Genomic DNA, 15852 nt, shown 5'->3' with positions numbered 1-15852 from the left:
TGAACTCTATCAGAAAACAGAAAAAGCGGATATATACCTCAACTCATTTTTGAAGCCAGAATAAGAAAATATCAAATCCCAAGATAGAGAGTACATAAAAAAACGTATGGGCCAATCTCACTTGTGAACAAAGATACAAACATCCTAAACAAAACATCAGAAAGAGGAATACAACAATACATAAAAAGGAGAATATATCATGACTCAAACTGTGTTTAGTCTAGGAATACCACATTAACAGATTAATGGAAAAACCTCATAAGATCACCTCAGTAGATGTAGAGTAAGTGTGTGATAATAACATTCAACAAACATTCATGGTAAGTACTCTTAGCAAACTAGGAATAAAAAGAAACTTCCTTAATCTAACAGAAGAGATCTAATTTTTAAAAATCAATAGTACTTTAAAAAAAATAGGGCACCTGGATGGTTCAGTCAGTTAAGTGTCCAACTCTTGATTTTGGCTCAGGTCACAATCTCAGTTTGTGAGATCTAGCCCCATGTTGGGCTCTGCACAGTTGTGCGGAGCCTGCTTGGGATTCTCTCTCTCCTTCTCTGCCCGTCTCCTGCTCATGCTCTGTCTCTCTCAAAATAAATAAATAAACTTTAAAAAAATAAAAAAATAAAAAATCTATAGCATACATCACAGTGAAATGTTGAAGAGATCAGGGATACACAAGGATGTCTATTATCATCACTTCTATCCAACTTAAAAGGATGTGGCTAATGTCATAAGGTAAGGACAAGAACTACAAGGTAGAAAGATTCAAAAAGAAACAATACCGTCATTATTTGCATGTGGTATGACTGTGTATGTAGAAAATCCAAAAGGATGTAGAGATACACTATTAGAATAAGTTTAGCAAAATTGCCAGACAAAATAATTATACAAGAATAAACAGCATTTCTATAGACCAGCTCTAAATAGAATAAAGAGTTTTTTTAAGATACCACTTATAATAGCGTCACATTCCTAGAAACAGATTTAACAAAAGATATGCATGACTTCTTCTGAGAAAATTTTATTAAGGCTTTATTGAGAGAACTTAAGCCAAATTATCAACATAACAAAGCATATGTATGGCTTCAGCTTGTCTTCTTTTGAACATATGACTGTTCATCACCTAAAACATAAACGTAAGAATTGGGTACATCACTTAGCAGAACTTTACTTAGACAAGAATAAAGGTACATAAAGGACACTACAGCTTTGGTTTTATAAGATGAAACTAAAACCAGAACCTTAATCACGGCACAGACCTCTACACTAATGTACATTTTCAGGCATATAAGCATCAACTTTTTAAATACATCACTCTTTTTGATGGTATGAAGAAACACAGATTTCTCAAACCCAGAACAGATCAAATCCCACTAGCTTACTTAAATATAATTTTAGGTAGTGAGAAAAAGCTGTCTGATTTCAATTAAAATAAAATCAACCAAGCAGAAACTCCAAGAAGCAAACAAGCAAGTAAACCCAGTATCACTGAAATTCATTCATTTGAAATAGTCTTCTAATTATCTGTATTAGCTAAAATAATAATGTCACTGGGACATGTGGGTGGCTCAGTGGGTTAAGCATCTACCTTCAGCTCAGGTCATGATCTCGTGGTTCATGAGTTCGAGCCCAGCATCGAGCTCTCTGCTGTCAGCATGCAGCCTGCTTTGGATCCTCTGTCCCCTTCTCTCTCTGCCCCTCCCCCCACTCAAAAAGAAATCAAAACCTTTAAAAATAATTAAAAATTAAAATAATGATGTCATGCTTGGAACCATTTTAACTAAAGAGAAGGCAAAAACATTATTCCATTTGGTTTGTCTCTTTTGTGCAAAAATATTTCATTGAGGGGCGCCTGGGTGGCGCAGTCGGTTAAGCGTCCGACTTCAGCCAGGTCACGATCTCGCGGTCCGGGAGTTCGAGCCCCGCGTCGGGCTCTGGGCTGATGGCTCAAAGCCTGGAGCCTGTTTCCGATTCTGTGTCTCCCTCTCTCTCTGCCCCTCCCCCGTTCATGCTCTGTCTCTCTCTGTCCCAAAAATAAATAAACGTTGAAAAAAAACATTTAAAAAAAAATATTTCATTGATTCAGTTCAACTTTTCTATGGTCTATTTATAGTAAAGTGACCATTTGTTTCATTGGCACCTATTGTCCTGGTGTAAGCAGTCAACAGCACGCCTTTAAACTCTCAAGAGTGTCCTGGTTTGGGTGATAAAAATTACACAGTCACACTAGTTATAAGCCACTACCATCATAGATGACATTACAAGATGCAGGCAAATATTACCATTTCTTAGCCTTGCTCACTATTTAAAAAACAAATAAGTCAACCTATAAAAGCCAAAACAAAGAGATCCATATCATTTTTTGGTGTCTAAAAGATACAGTGATTGTTGAGAAATAGTTCAGGCAAATTAAACGAAAATCAATACTACTGTGTTGTTTAGATATCCATTTGGTACTGGGGTATGTTAAATAATTTATGTAAGTATATGACCACTTGCATTAGGTTTCAAAGGACTTCTATTCCAAAGTAATAATACTTCCATGTTTTATAATTCAACAACATGCCTTTGAGTTAACTCATTTTTTCCTTCTGATACTGTCTCTGAATCAAGCATTTGGTGTCTAAGCTACTTTTCAAATAATCTTTGTGTTCGTGATTTGTTACAAAGGTATAATAATATTGTAGAAAAGAACAACCCCATGACTGGCATTGTTAATGGAGAACTTACATGCTTCTGGAATTTTAGCAGGTGCTGGATTAGGTGGAGTCTTCCTTTCTCACCTCAGGGCAATCTACATGCTCAGCTCCAGTCTTTTCCAGACCCATTCCCTGGGTTTCACTTTCCAGTTCAGGTTCTTATATAAATAAACAGAATTATTAATGTAAGCAGCAAACCATAAATTAATATTATTAAATAAAGCTCTGTAAGTCAGTAGTGTAAAAAGTATGATGTATAAGAATGCAGTAAGCATTAAAAAGTTTTTCTGCTAGAAAATGGGAGTTATGTTTCTTATATATTACCTCCTCTATGAAGTGTTTCTTTTTCCAAAACTGTTTAAGACAACTTAGTTATCACCTTTGTAACCTATATACACTTATATTATTGCACTTATTCCACTAGATCAGCCATTTGTTTACCTGAATTTCTGACAAGATTGTGAGTACAAGACAGAAATCATTCTCTCATTTATATTTTTATCTTCAGCATCGAGTACATGACCTGCCACCAAGCAGGCCCCAATAAATGAGTGAAAAAAAGTCATCACAAATAAAAAGATGAGAGAAACCCAACCTGAAGAACATTTTACAAAACAAATGGCCTGGACTCCAGAAATTGTCAATCAGGAAAGACAAAGAAAGACTGAAGTACCCTTCTAGGATAAAGGAGTAGAAAGAGAAGTGACAACTAAATACAATGGGTGGTTTTGGGTTGGATCCTGGATCAGGAAAAAATAATGGTATAAAGGATATTACTAAGCCAGCTGACAAAACTGGACATTACTAGGCAACAGACCACATATTAGATAATAATTTTTTCTTAACGTTAAAGTTCCTCAATCTGATCATTGTACTGGGGTTATGTAAAACAATATCCTTGTTTCAAGGAAACAGATACTGAATTACTCTGAGAGTACAGAGTTGAAATTTAATCTCAAGTGGTTTAACAATAATAATATGTGTATTATTATCTAAGGAAGGGTGATATGTGGCACAAGGTTAGCATAGCAATGCGTGGATCAAGGTGTCTGAGGCTCCTATCAAAAGTACACTGTACTTTTCTTGTAACTTTTCTGTAAGCTTTAAATCTTTTCTAAGTAAAAAAGTTTTTAAAAAAGGAATATATGACAACTAGATTATGGTTCAGGAAGACAAAAATATTGAAGACTTTAACAGCAACTAGGAAAGTCTTTCACATTTTTGTTTCTCTGTATTATGATTTTTAAAAATTACAATCTAAGAGTTAGCCAAAGTGTATCTAGGTCTGCTTAAACATTTGATGCTACGACTTAAGAATCCCAGAAAACAGCATTCAAAAAAGGCCAACTTTAACTAGTGACATAGTGTATAATTCTGTCTAAATTTAATGTTGTTTCCTTGCTTTGCTAATATAGAGCATTGGCAAGAATTGTACTTTCCAAGCATGCCAAATAATTTTAAATATGGGATGGTAAAATGCTGAAAGAAAGAAAACTTATCACAGAGAAGGACTGCAGTCAGCTGCAAACTATACCTTTCCCTTACCAAACAGGTTTCCAGCCAATTTTCAAGGAACCCTTTATCTATTCCTATTACTAATATAACATCATAAATGAAATACAACATGTTTCTTCATCCCCTCTTCACCTTGAGCCACAGGTGCTCCTTCTTTCATTTGCCCAGTCTCAATATCTGGATTCTCAGTTGGTAGTTCCTTTTGCTGTGATGTTTTTTCACCTGGTTGTTTAGCCTTAGGGGAGGATAGGTGCAAATAAAGAGTATTGATATTAATACTATAATGACAGAAGGCACAAATACACATACTACATGGAGGTAGTCAATCACAAATCTGAAGTTTTTCCTATACTCTTCTCTGAAAGTATTCAATAAAATTACTCTTTATATATAGAAAATACTCCAAGGAGTTATCTGCAAGGACTAATAATTCTGGAAACCTTTTTAATCTTTTCTGAGATGTGTGTTGTTTGTTTATTCATAAGCACAATAGGGAAGTCATAGAGAGGATTCCTGGGCTCCTATCAATTTACACATCCAGGCAACACCAGAATGTAAGTCTTTTTCCTCAATGTTTCTTTCCTGGATTCATTTTTCATCCATTTTAAGCAAGAAAGTCCTTTAAACAACATACTATACTGGTTCAACAACTTTTTTTGATAGTTTTTCCTAAAAAATTATTTCTGCCAATAGAAGTAAAACATGAAAGCACTCACAACCACAGGTTCTTCCTGCTTAGAAGACTTTTTTCCATCTCCCTTTCCTCTAGATCTTGATCTTACTCGTGCACTCATATTTCACACTGAAATTAGAAAATCGTTAAATATACACATCTTCTTTATCCATTCATCAGCTGATGCACATTTGGGCTCTTTCCATAATTTGGCTACTGTTGATAGCACTGCTATAAACATTGGGGTGCATGTATATACAATGGAATACTACTCAGCAATCAAAAAGAATGAAACTATTTTTTGCAATAACATGGATTGAACTAGAGTGTATTATGCTAAGCGAAAACAGTCAGTTCGAGAAAGACAAATGTCATAGGATTTCACTCATATGTGGAATTTAAGAAACAACAGATGAACACAGGGGAAGAGAAGAAAAAATAAGATAAAAACAGAGAGGGAGAGGGAAGCAAACCATAAGAGACTCTTAAATAGAGAACAAACTGAGGGGTGCTGGAGGGGAGGTGGGGAAGGATGGGTTAAATGGGTGAGGGGCATTAAGGAGGGTACTTTTAGGGATGAGCACTAGGTGTCATATGTAAGAGATGAGTCACTGGGTTCTACTCCTGAAACTAAGACTATACTGTATGCTAATGAACTTGAATTTAAATTAAAAAATAATAATAAATAAAAAAGAAAAAATCATTGAAGAATGTAATAAAGTAATAATTATACTGAAATATTTTTATGGCCAACTGCTAATTATAAATTCTTTTTTACATTTGTTGAGATTTCCAAAATAAATTTTGAACTCATAACAACTGCCTATTTTCCAATCACATCAAATGAGGCTATTTGCAAAACCTTTGTTTCACAGCAATTTGGCAGACAATGGACCTTCAAGTACTTGAAAAAACATACAACTTTCCTAAAAAGATTTCATTTCACAACTGGACTCTCCACTATGAAGAGATTTTGTAATATACAGTCTTGTCTAACTCTCCACGGACCATTCTCAATTCCATGCTCTGTCGGCAGTTTCAGGTGCCCCCAGGACTCATATGCCTCCAATAGCACCCCTTAGACAACTCCATTTTCATCTGGCACTCTCCCTTTCCCAGCCCCACCACCACGACATGGGCTATGGTGGGCCATACCTGTGAGGATGACGATGACTTCATGGACTTACTCACCGGAGGCCAGGAACCACACTGCCCTTACCCACCTAAAGGCAAATAGCAACCTCTTCACATTCACTCAAACTTAAATTCCTGGGCGGACTAATCTGCAGACCTACTGATTCTCAGCGAGAAAAAATCTACATGGTAAGCCTCGACATGCTCAGCTCAGCACCCAGAACACGCTGCACATGCTGTCACGCCAACCACCAAGGAGAAAGTTCTGGGCAGTGGGCATGTGCACTGCATCCTGCAAGCCACATGGGAAGGGCTTCCCTGCCCCTCACTGGGGCTTCACCAAAAATTCCCCAAATCTGCCCTCCGTCGGCAGTTCCTGGCGCCTCCAAGACCGATACCTCAAATAACATCATCAAGACTCGCCCCATCTTCATCTGACCCCCTTTCTCACCCGCCCATTGCCCTCCCTTGTCTCAGCCCCCCTCTAACAAAGACAAAAGCCACGGCAGCCACAACACCTGTAAAGAGAAAGGTGACCTTCCTCCTCAGCGACAAGAAACGGCCACCCTGACCTGCCTGAAGCCCGCTGGCTCTTTCCTCACTCACTCACATTTAAGCTCCTGGGAGAACGATCAAGTCTCACGAGAGAAAGACTCCAGGTGGTAGGACACGACCCCAACAGCTCAGCACTCAGAACACACTGCACACGTTCCATACCAATAACGGCTGGAAAGGTGCACAGCATTGGACATGCGCACTGCCTTCGCATGTACCACGTGGTTATGACTTCTGCACCCTTCATCACGCCCACACCGACAATTCCCAAATCCACCCTTTGTCAGTTCCTGGTGCCTCTAGGACCCAGATACCTCATAATTTGCCCCAAGCCCTGCCCCCTCTTCATGCGACCCCCTCCCCTCCACAGCCCACCGTCCTCACTTGTTCTGGCCCCGCCACTGTGACATGAGCTATGGCAGCCGCAATGTCTATGAGGGCAAAGACCTCAAGGACCTTCCTCCTCAGAGGCCAGGAACTACATGGCCCTGACCCACCGAAAGCCCACTGGCTCCCTCCTCACACTCACACTTAAACTTCTGGGCAGACTCATCTGCCTACCAATTGGTAAAAGACGTACCAAGTGAATCTTAGTGAGAAAGAATCCAGATGATAGGATGCGATCCGCACAGTGCTGCACACGGAACGCTTTGCACACAACCCAAGTCAGTGGCTGATGGGAAAATGCTGGGCACTGGGCATGCGCACTGCATCCAGCGCATGCTGTGTGGGCGGGGCTTTCTCATTCCTTCATCCTTGACCCCACTGAGGATTCCTGAATCTGCACTTTGTCAAAAGTACCTGGTGTCTCTGGCATCCAGATACTTCAAATAACATCCCCAAGACTCACCCCATTTTCATCTGAGCCCTTTGTAGTCCACCATCCTCCCTTGTCCTGCCCCCACCACAACAAGGGCTGTGGCAGCCACAAGTCCTGTGAGGAGAAAGATGTGATGGCCTTAAGGAACTTCCTCCCCAGAGGACACAGATCTCACCACCTAAACCCATCTGAGTCCTGCTGGCTCCCTCTCACATTCAAGTATTCACATCTATTCACACTTACAGTTGCTGAGAGACAGCAGGGAGCCTGCTGGAGAATCAGAAAGGGAATGAAAATGGTTAGATACCATCTTCTGTTGCCACCCAAACACAACCTCTGTGGGGTCAACTTCACCAGCCAATCCCAAGATTTGGACATATGTGTAGTAACACCTGTGTGTATGCACAGTGATGTATATATCGAATAGGCTGTAGATCCAGCCTTCCCCATCCAAGCAGAGATTCTGCCATGCCTGAAGCAGGAAATTGTTTCCTAGTCCTGGAAGACCTGTCCTTCCCTTATCCACCCCCAAAATCTTTCAGTCCTTCTGTCTAGGACTGTTCCCAGCCCTGCATTTCACCTGCCAGTTGGCCCTTCAAGTTTTCTTCTCAGTGCAGCTGCCCCAGTTGTCCTCAAGAGTCTTTAGTCTCCTTAGAGATGTGTGAGAGCTTTTAGGCTCTGAAAGTCTACAAAGCCATTTCAAGCATGAAAGGAATCCAGAAAAATATAAAGAAAAGGACTGATAAATTCAAATATATAAGCTTTAAAACTTGCATACATTCTGTAACCCAAAACTTCTACTTCTAAAACTTTATGTTAAGGAAACTGTCTTGGGGGAGCCTGTGTTAAACATCTGACTTCAGCTCAGGTCATGATCTCATGCTTTGTGAAATAGAGCCCCCCCATCGTGTGAGCTCAAGCCCTGCTCGAAGTGAGCCCCACTTCTCTCTCTCTCTCTCTCTCTCTCTCTCTCTCTCTCCCTGCCCCTTGCTCACTTCCCCCCCCCCTCAAAAAAAAGGGAAACTGTCTTGGATGTGAACAAAGATTTAGATACATGGGATTTCCAAAGCAGCTTAATTTATAAAAGAATGGTCACGGACTTACTATATAAGTAAACTGCAACACATTTGAAAATGAAATGTGGCCGCCCATCACAAACCAATGCTGAATAATGTTTGCTGTCATAGTTGTGCTGCTCACATTGAGTTATAAACTTGAAACAGCTGGTTATGTAGCACTGTGTATGTGCAGCATGATCCCAAAAGAAGAGGGAGACTTTAGAAAAGTTCACCTCTTCCTCCTGTCAGACAGTAAATATGCTTTGTTTCCCTGGAAAACAAGCCAGCACATTCCAGGACTACAAAGACACAGGGTTACTCCAAGCGTAACACAGCATATAAAATACAGTCCTCAGGGTTGTAGGTCTCCTGCATCTGGTGAGCCTCCAAAGGCTTCACCATCACCTAGGTGGACTGGTCCTCCACTGTCAGGGAAAGAGCGAGGGTAGGGGAGAGAAGGGGGTGGACAGCGGACTATTGCCCCTGATTTTAGCAAATAAAGGTAAGTACCTATAAGACAGAAAGGAATTTGACCTTGCCTTGCCCTACCTCCACCCCCAACCAGAAACCCTTGCTGTCTTGCATTCCCAGACCCTGCAGGTTACCTTTAGAGAAGCACAGGTTCTTTGAGAGTTAGAAAGATGCCCTGTGGCAGAAGTAGAATTACCACATCCCTCCCTCTCTTTTTCCCTCACTCCCTTTCTCTCACCCTCCCTGTCTCATACAAACAAGATATAGAGGCAATTTAGAGTCAAGTGTAAAGAACATGTAATTCTTCTTTGATCAGTAAGGGAATTAGGAATAACCACTTTTAATATCTAATCAGGAACTGTTCCTACAATTCAGATCTTTATGTGTATGAAATAAAGATTTATCGATAAGGACTGAGGTCTCATACTCTTCAATCAGCATAAACTGTGGGATCTGACCTCAGGCTCATGTTTCTCCTCAGGTGAGCTCTTTTATTGTCTCTTAGTCATTTCCTGTTATCTCTTGGACAGGTTATCTGCTGCCCAGCTGTCTCCGTGACCTTAGTGCTTTGTCTGTTGGCAGCAGCTGTGTTCTCTGGGTAGGATCAAGTTTCTTCAGGACACTGGGAAGATGGGGTCCTGTCCGTGTGAGAGGTTAGAGTCTAAACTGAAAAAAAATCCAATTTTCTCAGTGCCACAAGCCTTCTGGGTAACCTCATCCTCAGGCAGCATTAGCACAGAGCAACCACTATGACCACGGACAATTAGGTACTCCCAAACCTTTGTGTCATTGTGAAGACTGTAGATATCATTTCATTTTATTTGTTTTATAGCACAAGTAATATATGCTCCTTAAAAATAATTCAGCCACTAAGAATTGCTCAGTCCCACTGTCTTGTCATTATTATTTAAATCCCAGCATGAGGTCATCTTAATTCTGGGTAGAATTAACATCTGGAAGTAATAGCATTGTCACTAGGACCACTGAGAGGAACCACAAGGCATCCCTTTCTGCCCTTCCTGTCCCTCTCCTCCCTTCCCTCACCATAGCAGAGGGAAAAGAGACTTTTTGTCCACCCATTTACCATTGTTGGAGATGATAATCAAGAGTGGGGACTAGCAACTGTGCCCAGTCTGGAGTGGAGCAGGTGTCAAGGTCCAACCCCAGGCCAAGGCTGGGGGGGTGCATGGGCCAAATGTGAGCCCTGTTCAGAGAGTCCAGAAACCCAATAGGAGAAATGTGGTATATGCTACCTGGGTCAGCTGTGAGCAGGATGTACAGACACAAAGCCATGATGAAGCGGTGATGAGGTGCCACCTATGGTGGTACAGTGAGTGGGATGATGACCCAGCCTGTTTCCAATACCTGGAGGAAGGAAAGATTCAGGGTCACACACTGACCACAAGTGTGTACTTCAGAGGGAGATAATGGTGGTGGGGAGTGGTCTGTTCTTCCCTGTCTGGCCTTCTTCTGGCCTAGGGTACTGCCCCTGGTGGTCTGAATATGGGCCAGACCTGGGAGTTACTGCCCACAACCACCACCCTAATGTGCAGTTGGGAGAAACCCAAACAGCTAGCCTTGGAGAGAGAGAGAAAGAGAGCAATAGAAGGCGCAGCTAGGATGTATGAGGGGTGTTTGTGTTGATCCCCAACAGCTTATGTAACCCATCCCCACCTCCTTAGATGAGGGAAAGGAAGCAGGTTTAAAGATTCATGACAGGGGCGCCTGGGTGGCGCAGTCGGTTAAGCGTCCGACTTCAGCCAGGTCACGATCTCGCGGTCCGTGAGTTCGAGCCCCGCGTCGGGCTCTGGGCTGATGGCTCAGAGCCTGGAGCCTGTTTCCGATTCTATGTCTCCCTCTCTCTCTGCCCCTCCCCCATTCATGCTCTGTCTCTCTCTGTCCCAAAAATAAATAAACGTTGAAAAAAATTTTTTTTTAAAAATAAAGATTCATGAGAAACTCCTGATACTCTCAACATATTACAATTAGTAATACACTAAGCATTCTTTCCCAGAAATCTCCCTTCTGGAATTCATCCTAAAGGTATATTCATCCAAGTAGACTGCTGTATATACACAACAGTTGTAAGAATTCAAAAGTACTTATGTGTCCAGTAATGTACTTGCTCATGTGAACTGCAGTAAAACTAGACAATGGAAGTTTTGCAGTCATTGAAGAATTAGATAAATTAACATATATTGAGCTCTCCCCAGTATCTCACCGCTACATCAGTGCAGTTAGGCATCAGCAAATTAATTAGAGGAGAGAGGAGGCCCCTGCTCTTGGGCACCCGCAGGAACTTACTGCAGCTCCAGACACACCGTAAACACTTTCATCTAACGGAAGATAAGCTGTGAAACCGGATTTCTGAACCACAAGACAAGAAATCACAGAATTTTCCGGCTGAAAGGGAATAACGCATTTCTTAATTGAAGAGTGGTCAGGGAAGAAAGCACATGGAGAGCAGTGCCCTGTGGCAGCTTGTGTAAAAACTGCATTCCATGCCAGGCCTGAAATGTTCCAAAGCTCAGTTCGCTATCAGCATCCCAGGTGGTGTAATTAATAAAGAGCTAGCGTGGGCCCACTGGCACAAACAAGGCAGCTCCTTAGAACCTGAACTTCCTATTTGTTCCATTCCTTGGGTAGATAACGCCTGTTAATACTCTGGAGAAATTATTTTGGCGAGGAGAGAGGGAAGATGGCGGTGTAGGAGGACGCTGGGCTCACCGCGCGTCCTGCTGATCACTTAGATTCCACCTACACCTGCCTAAATAACCCAGAAAACCGCCAGAGGATTAGCAGAACAGAGTCGCCGGAGCCAAGCGCAGACGAGAGGCCCACGAAGAGGGTAGGAAGGGTGGCGAGGCGGTGCGCGCTCCACGGACTGGCGAGAGGGAGCCGGGGCAGAGGGGCGGCTCGCCGGCCAAGCAGAGCCCCCGAGTCTGGCTTGCAAAAGCGGAGGGGCCTGACGGACTGTGTTCTGACAGCAAGCACGACTTAGCGTCTGGGAGGTCATAAGTAAACAGCTCTGCTCAGAAAGCGGGAAGGCTGGAGGACAAAGGGAGGGAGAGCTGCTGAGCCCCCTGACGACAGAGCTCAGTTTGGTGGGGAACAAAGGCGCTCGCCAGCGCCATCTCCCCCGCCCATCCCCCAGCCAAAATCCCAAAGGGAACTACTTCCTGCCAGGGAACTTGCTGGCTCCGCGCAAACACCCAACTCTGCGCTTCTGCGGAGCCACCCCTCCAGCAGCGGATCTGACTCCCTCCCGCTGCCACAGGGCCCCTCCTGAAGTGGATCACATAAGGAGAAGCGAGCTAAGCCTGCCCCTCCTGCCCCAGTGCACCTTGCCTACCCACCCCAGCTAATACGCCAGATTCCCAGCATCACAAGCCTGGCAGTGTGCAAGTAGCCCAGATGGGCCACGCCACCCCACAGTGAATCCCGCCCCTAGGAGAGGGGAAGAGAAGGCACACACCAGTCTGACTGTGGCCCCAGCGGTGGGCTGGGGGCAGACATCAGGTCTGACTGCGGCCCCGCCCACCAACTCCAGTTATACACCACAGCACAGGGGAAGTGCCCTGCAGGTCCTCACCACGCCAGGGACTATCCAAAATGACCAAGCGGAAGAACTCCCCTCAGAAGAATCTCCAGGAAATAACAACAGCTAATGAGCTGATCAAAAAGGATTTAAATAATATAACAGAAAGTGAATTTAGAATAATAGTCATAAAATTAATCGCTGGGCTTGAAAACAGTATAGAGGACAGCAGAGAATCTCTTGCTACAGAGATCAAGGGACTAAGGAACAGTCACGAGGAGCTGAAAAACGCTTTAAACGAAATGCAAAACAAAATGGAAACCACCACAGCTCGGCTTGAAGAGGCAGAGGAGAGAATAGGTGAACTAGAAGAAAAAGTTATGGAAAAAGAGGAAGCTGAGAGAAAGAGAGATAAAAAAAAATCCAGGAGTATGAGGGGAAATTAGAGAACTAAGTGATACACTAAAAAGAAATAATATACGCATAATTGGTATCCCAGAGTAGGAAGAGAGAGGGAAAGGTGCTGAAGGGGTAACTGAAGAAATTATAGCTGAGAACTTCCCTGAACTGGGGAAGGAAAAAGGCATTGAAATCCAAGAGGCGCAGAGAACTCCCTTCAGACGTAATTTGAATCGATCTTCTGCACGACATATCATAGTGAAACTGGCAAAATACAAGGATAAAGAGAAAATTCTGAAAGCAGCAAGGGGTAAACGTGCCCTCACATATAAAGGGAGACCTATAAGACTCGTGACTGATCTCTCTTTTGAAACTTGGCAGGCCAGAAAGAATTGGCACGAGATCTTCAGTGTGCTAGACAGAAAAAATATGCAGCCGAGAATCCTTTATCCAGCAAGTCTGTCATTTAGAAAAGAAGTAGAGATAAAGGTCTTCCCAAACAAACAAAAACTGAAGGAATTTGTCACCACTAAACCAGACCTACAAGAGATCCTAAGGGGGATCCTGTGAGACAAAGTACCAGAGACATCACTACAAGCAGAAAACATACATCACAATGACTCTAAACCCATATCTTTCTATAAAAACACTGAATGTAAATGGATTAAATGAGCCAACCAAAAGACATAGGGTATCATAATGGATAAAAAAACCAAGACCCATCTATTTGCTGTCTACAAGAGACTCATTTTAGACCTGAGGACACCTTTAGATTGAGAGTGAGGGGATGGAGAACTATTTATCATGCGACTGGAAGCCAAAAGAAAGCTGGAGTAGCCATACTTATATCAGACAAACTAGACTTTAAATTAAAGGCTGTAACAACAGATGAAGAAGGACATTATATAATAATTACAGGGTCTATCCATCAGGAAGAGCTAACAATTATAAATGTCTATGCGCCGAATACCAGAGCCCCCAAATATATAAAACAATTACTCAAACATAAGCAACCTTATTGATAAGAATGTGGTAATTGCAGGGGACTTTAACACCCCACTTACAGAAATGGATAGATCATCTAGACACACGGTCAATAAAGAAACAAGGACCCTGAATGATATATTGGATCAGATGGACTTGACAGATATATTTAGAACTCTGCATCCCAAAGCAATAGAATATACTTTCTTCTCGAGTGCACGTGGAACATTCTCCAAGATAGATCATATACTGGGTCACAAAACAGCCCTTCATAAGTTTACAAGAATTGAAATTATACCATGCATACTTTCAGACCACAATGCTATGAAGCTTGAAATCAACCACAGGAAAAAGTCTGGAAAACCTCCAAAAGCATGGAGGTTAAAGAACACCCTACTAACGAATGAGTGGGTCAACGAGGCAATTAGAGAAGAAATTTAAAAATATATGGAAACAAACGAAAATGAAAATACAACAATCCAAACGCTTTGGGACGCAGCGAAGGCAGTCCTGAGAGGAAAATACATTGCAATCCAGGCCTATCTCAAGAAACAAGAAAAATCCCAAATACAAAATCTAACAGCACACCTAAAGGAACTAGAAGCAGAACAGCAAAGGCAGCCTAAACCCAGCAGAAGAAGAGAAATCATAAAGATCAGAGCAGAAATAAACAATATAGAATCTAAAAAAACTGTAGAGCAGATCAACGAAACCAAGAGTTGGTTTTTTGAAAAAATAAACAAAATTGACAAACCTCTAGCCAGGCTTCTCAAAAAGAAAAGGGAGATGACCCAAATAGATAAAATCATGAATGAAAATGGAATTATTACAACCAATCCCTCAGAGATACAAACAATTATCAGGGAATACTATGAAAAATTATATGCCAACAAATTGGACAACCTGGAAGAAATGGACAAATTCCTGAACACCCACACTCTTCCAAAACTCAATCAGGAGGAAATAGAAAGCTTGAACAGACCCATAACCAGCGAAGAAATTGAATCGGTTATCAAAAATCTCCCAACAAATAAGAGTCCAGGACCAGATGGCTTCCCAGGGGAGTTCTACCAGACGTTTAAAGCAGAGATGATACCTATCCTTCTCAAGCTATTCCAAGAAATAGAAGGGGAAGGAAAACTTCCAGACTCATTCTATGAAGCCAGTATTACTTTGATTCCTAAACCAGACAGAGACCCAGTAAAAAAAGAGAACGACAGGCCAATATCCCTGATGAATATGGATGCAAAAATTCTCAATAAGATACTAGCAAATCGAATTCAACGGCATATAAAAAGAATGATTCACCATGATCAAGTGGGATTCATTCCTGGGATGCAGGGCTGGTTCAACATTCGCAAATCAATCAACGTGATACATCACATTAACAAAAAAAAAGAGAAGAACCATATGATCCTGTCAATCGATGCAGAAAAGGCCTTTGACAAAATCCAGCACCCTTTCTTAATAAAAACCCTTGAGAAAGTCGGGATAGAAGGAACATACTTAAAGATCATAAAAGCCATTTATGAAAAGCCCACAGCTAACATCATCCTCAACGGGGAAAAACTGAGAGCTTTTTCCCTGAGATCAGGAACACGACAGGGATGCCCACTCTCACCGCTGCTGTTTAACATAGTGCTGGAAGTTCTAGCATCAGCAATCAGACAACAAAAGGAAATCAAAGGCATCAAAATTGGCAAAGATGAAGTCAAGCTTTCGCTTTTTGCAGATGACATGATATTATACATGGAAAATCCGATAGACTCCACCAAAAGTCTGCTAGAACTGATACATGAATTCAGCAAAGTTGCAGGATACAAAATCAATGTACAGAAATCAGTTGCATTCTTATACACTAACAATGAAGCAACAGAAAGACAAATAAAGAAACTGATCCCATTCACAATTGCACCAAGAAGCATAAAATACCTAGGAATAAATCTAACCAAAGATGTAAAGGATCTGTATGCTGAAAACTATAGAAAGCTTATGAAGGTAATTG

General features: G+C 41.9%; 1 long non-coding RNA gene across 7 annotated transcripts in view; it reads right to left on the bottom strand.

Annotated features, from left to right (window-relative positions):
* Positions 1-1006: 1006 nt before the first annotated feature.
* The window catches only part of LOC125157747 (uncharacterized), a 172220-nt gene continuing 157374 nt past the window's right edge, over positions 1007-15852 (bottom strand). For 6 of the 7 annotated variants that reach the window (XR_007149050.1, XR_007149054.1, XR_007149055.1 and 3 more), the window contains 4 exons: positions 4932-5017; positions 4348-4450; positions 2732-2858; positions 1007-1124 (listed from right to left, as the gene is read on the bottom strand). This is a non-coding gene — a long non-coding RNA (uncharacterized LOC125157747). Of the gene's footprint in view, positions 1125-2731; positions 2859-4347; positions 4451-4931; positions 5018-10179; positions 10292-15852 lie in introns of all 7 variants that reach the window. The other variant, XR_007149052.1, reaches the window with a different exon arrangement.

The sequence above is a fragment of the Prionailurus viverrinus genome, chromosome X (assembly GCF_022837055.1).
Source record: "Prionailurus viverrinus isolate Anna chromosome X, UM_Priviv_1.0, whole genome shotgun sequence".
NCBI classification, from domain to species: Eukaryota; Metazoa; Chordata; class Mammalia; order Carnivora; family Felidae; genus Prionailurus; species Prionailurus viverrinus.
Note: the sequence above shows the minus strand (reverse complement) of the source record. Positions and strands in the feature narration are given on the sequence as shown.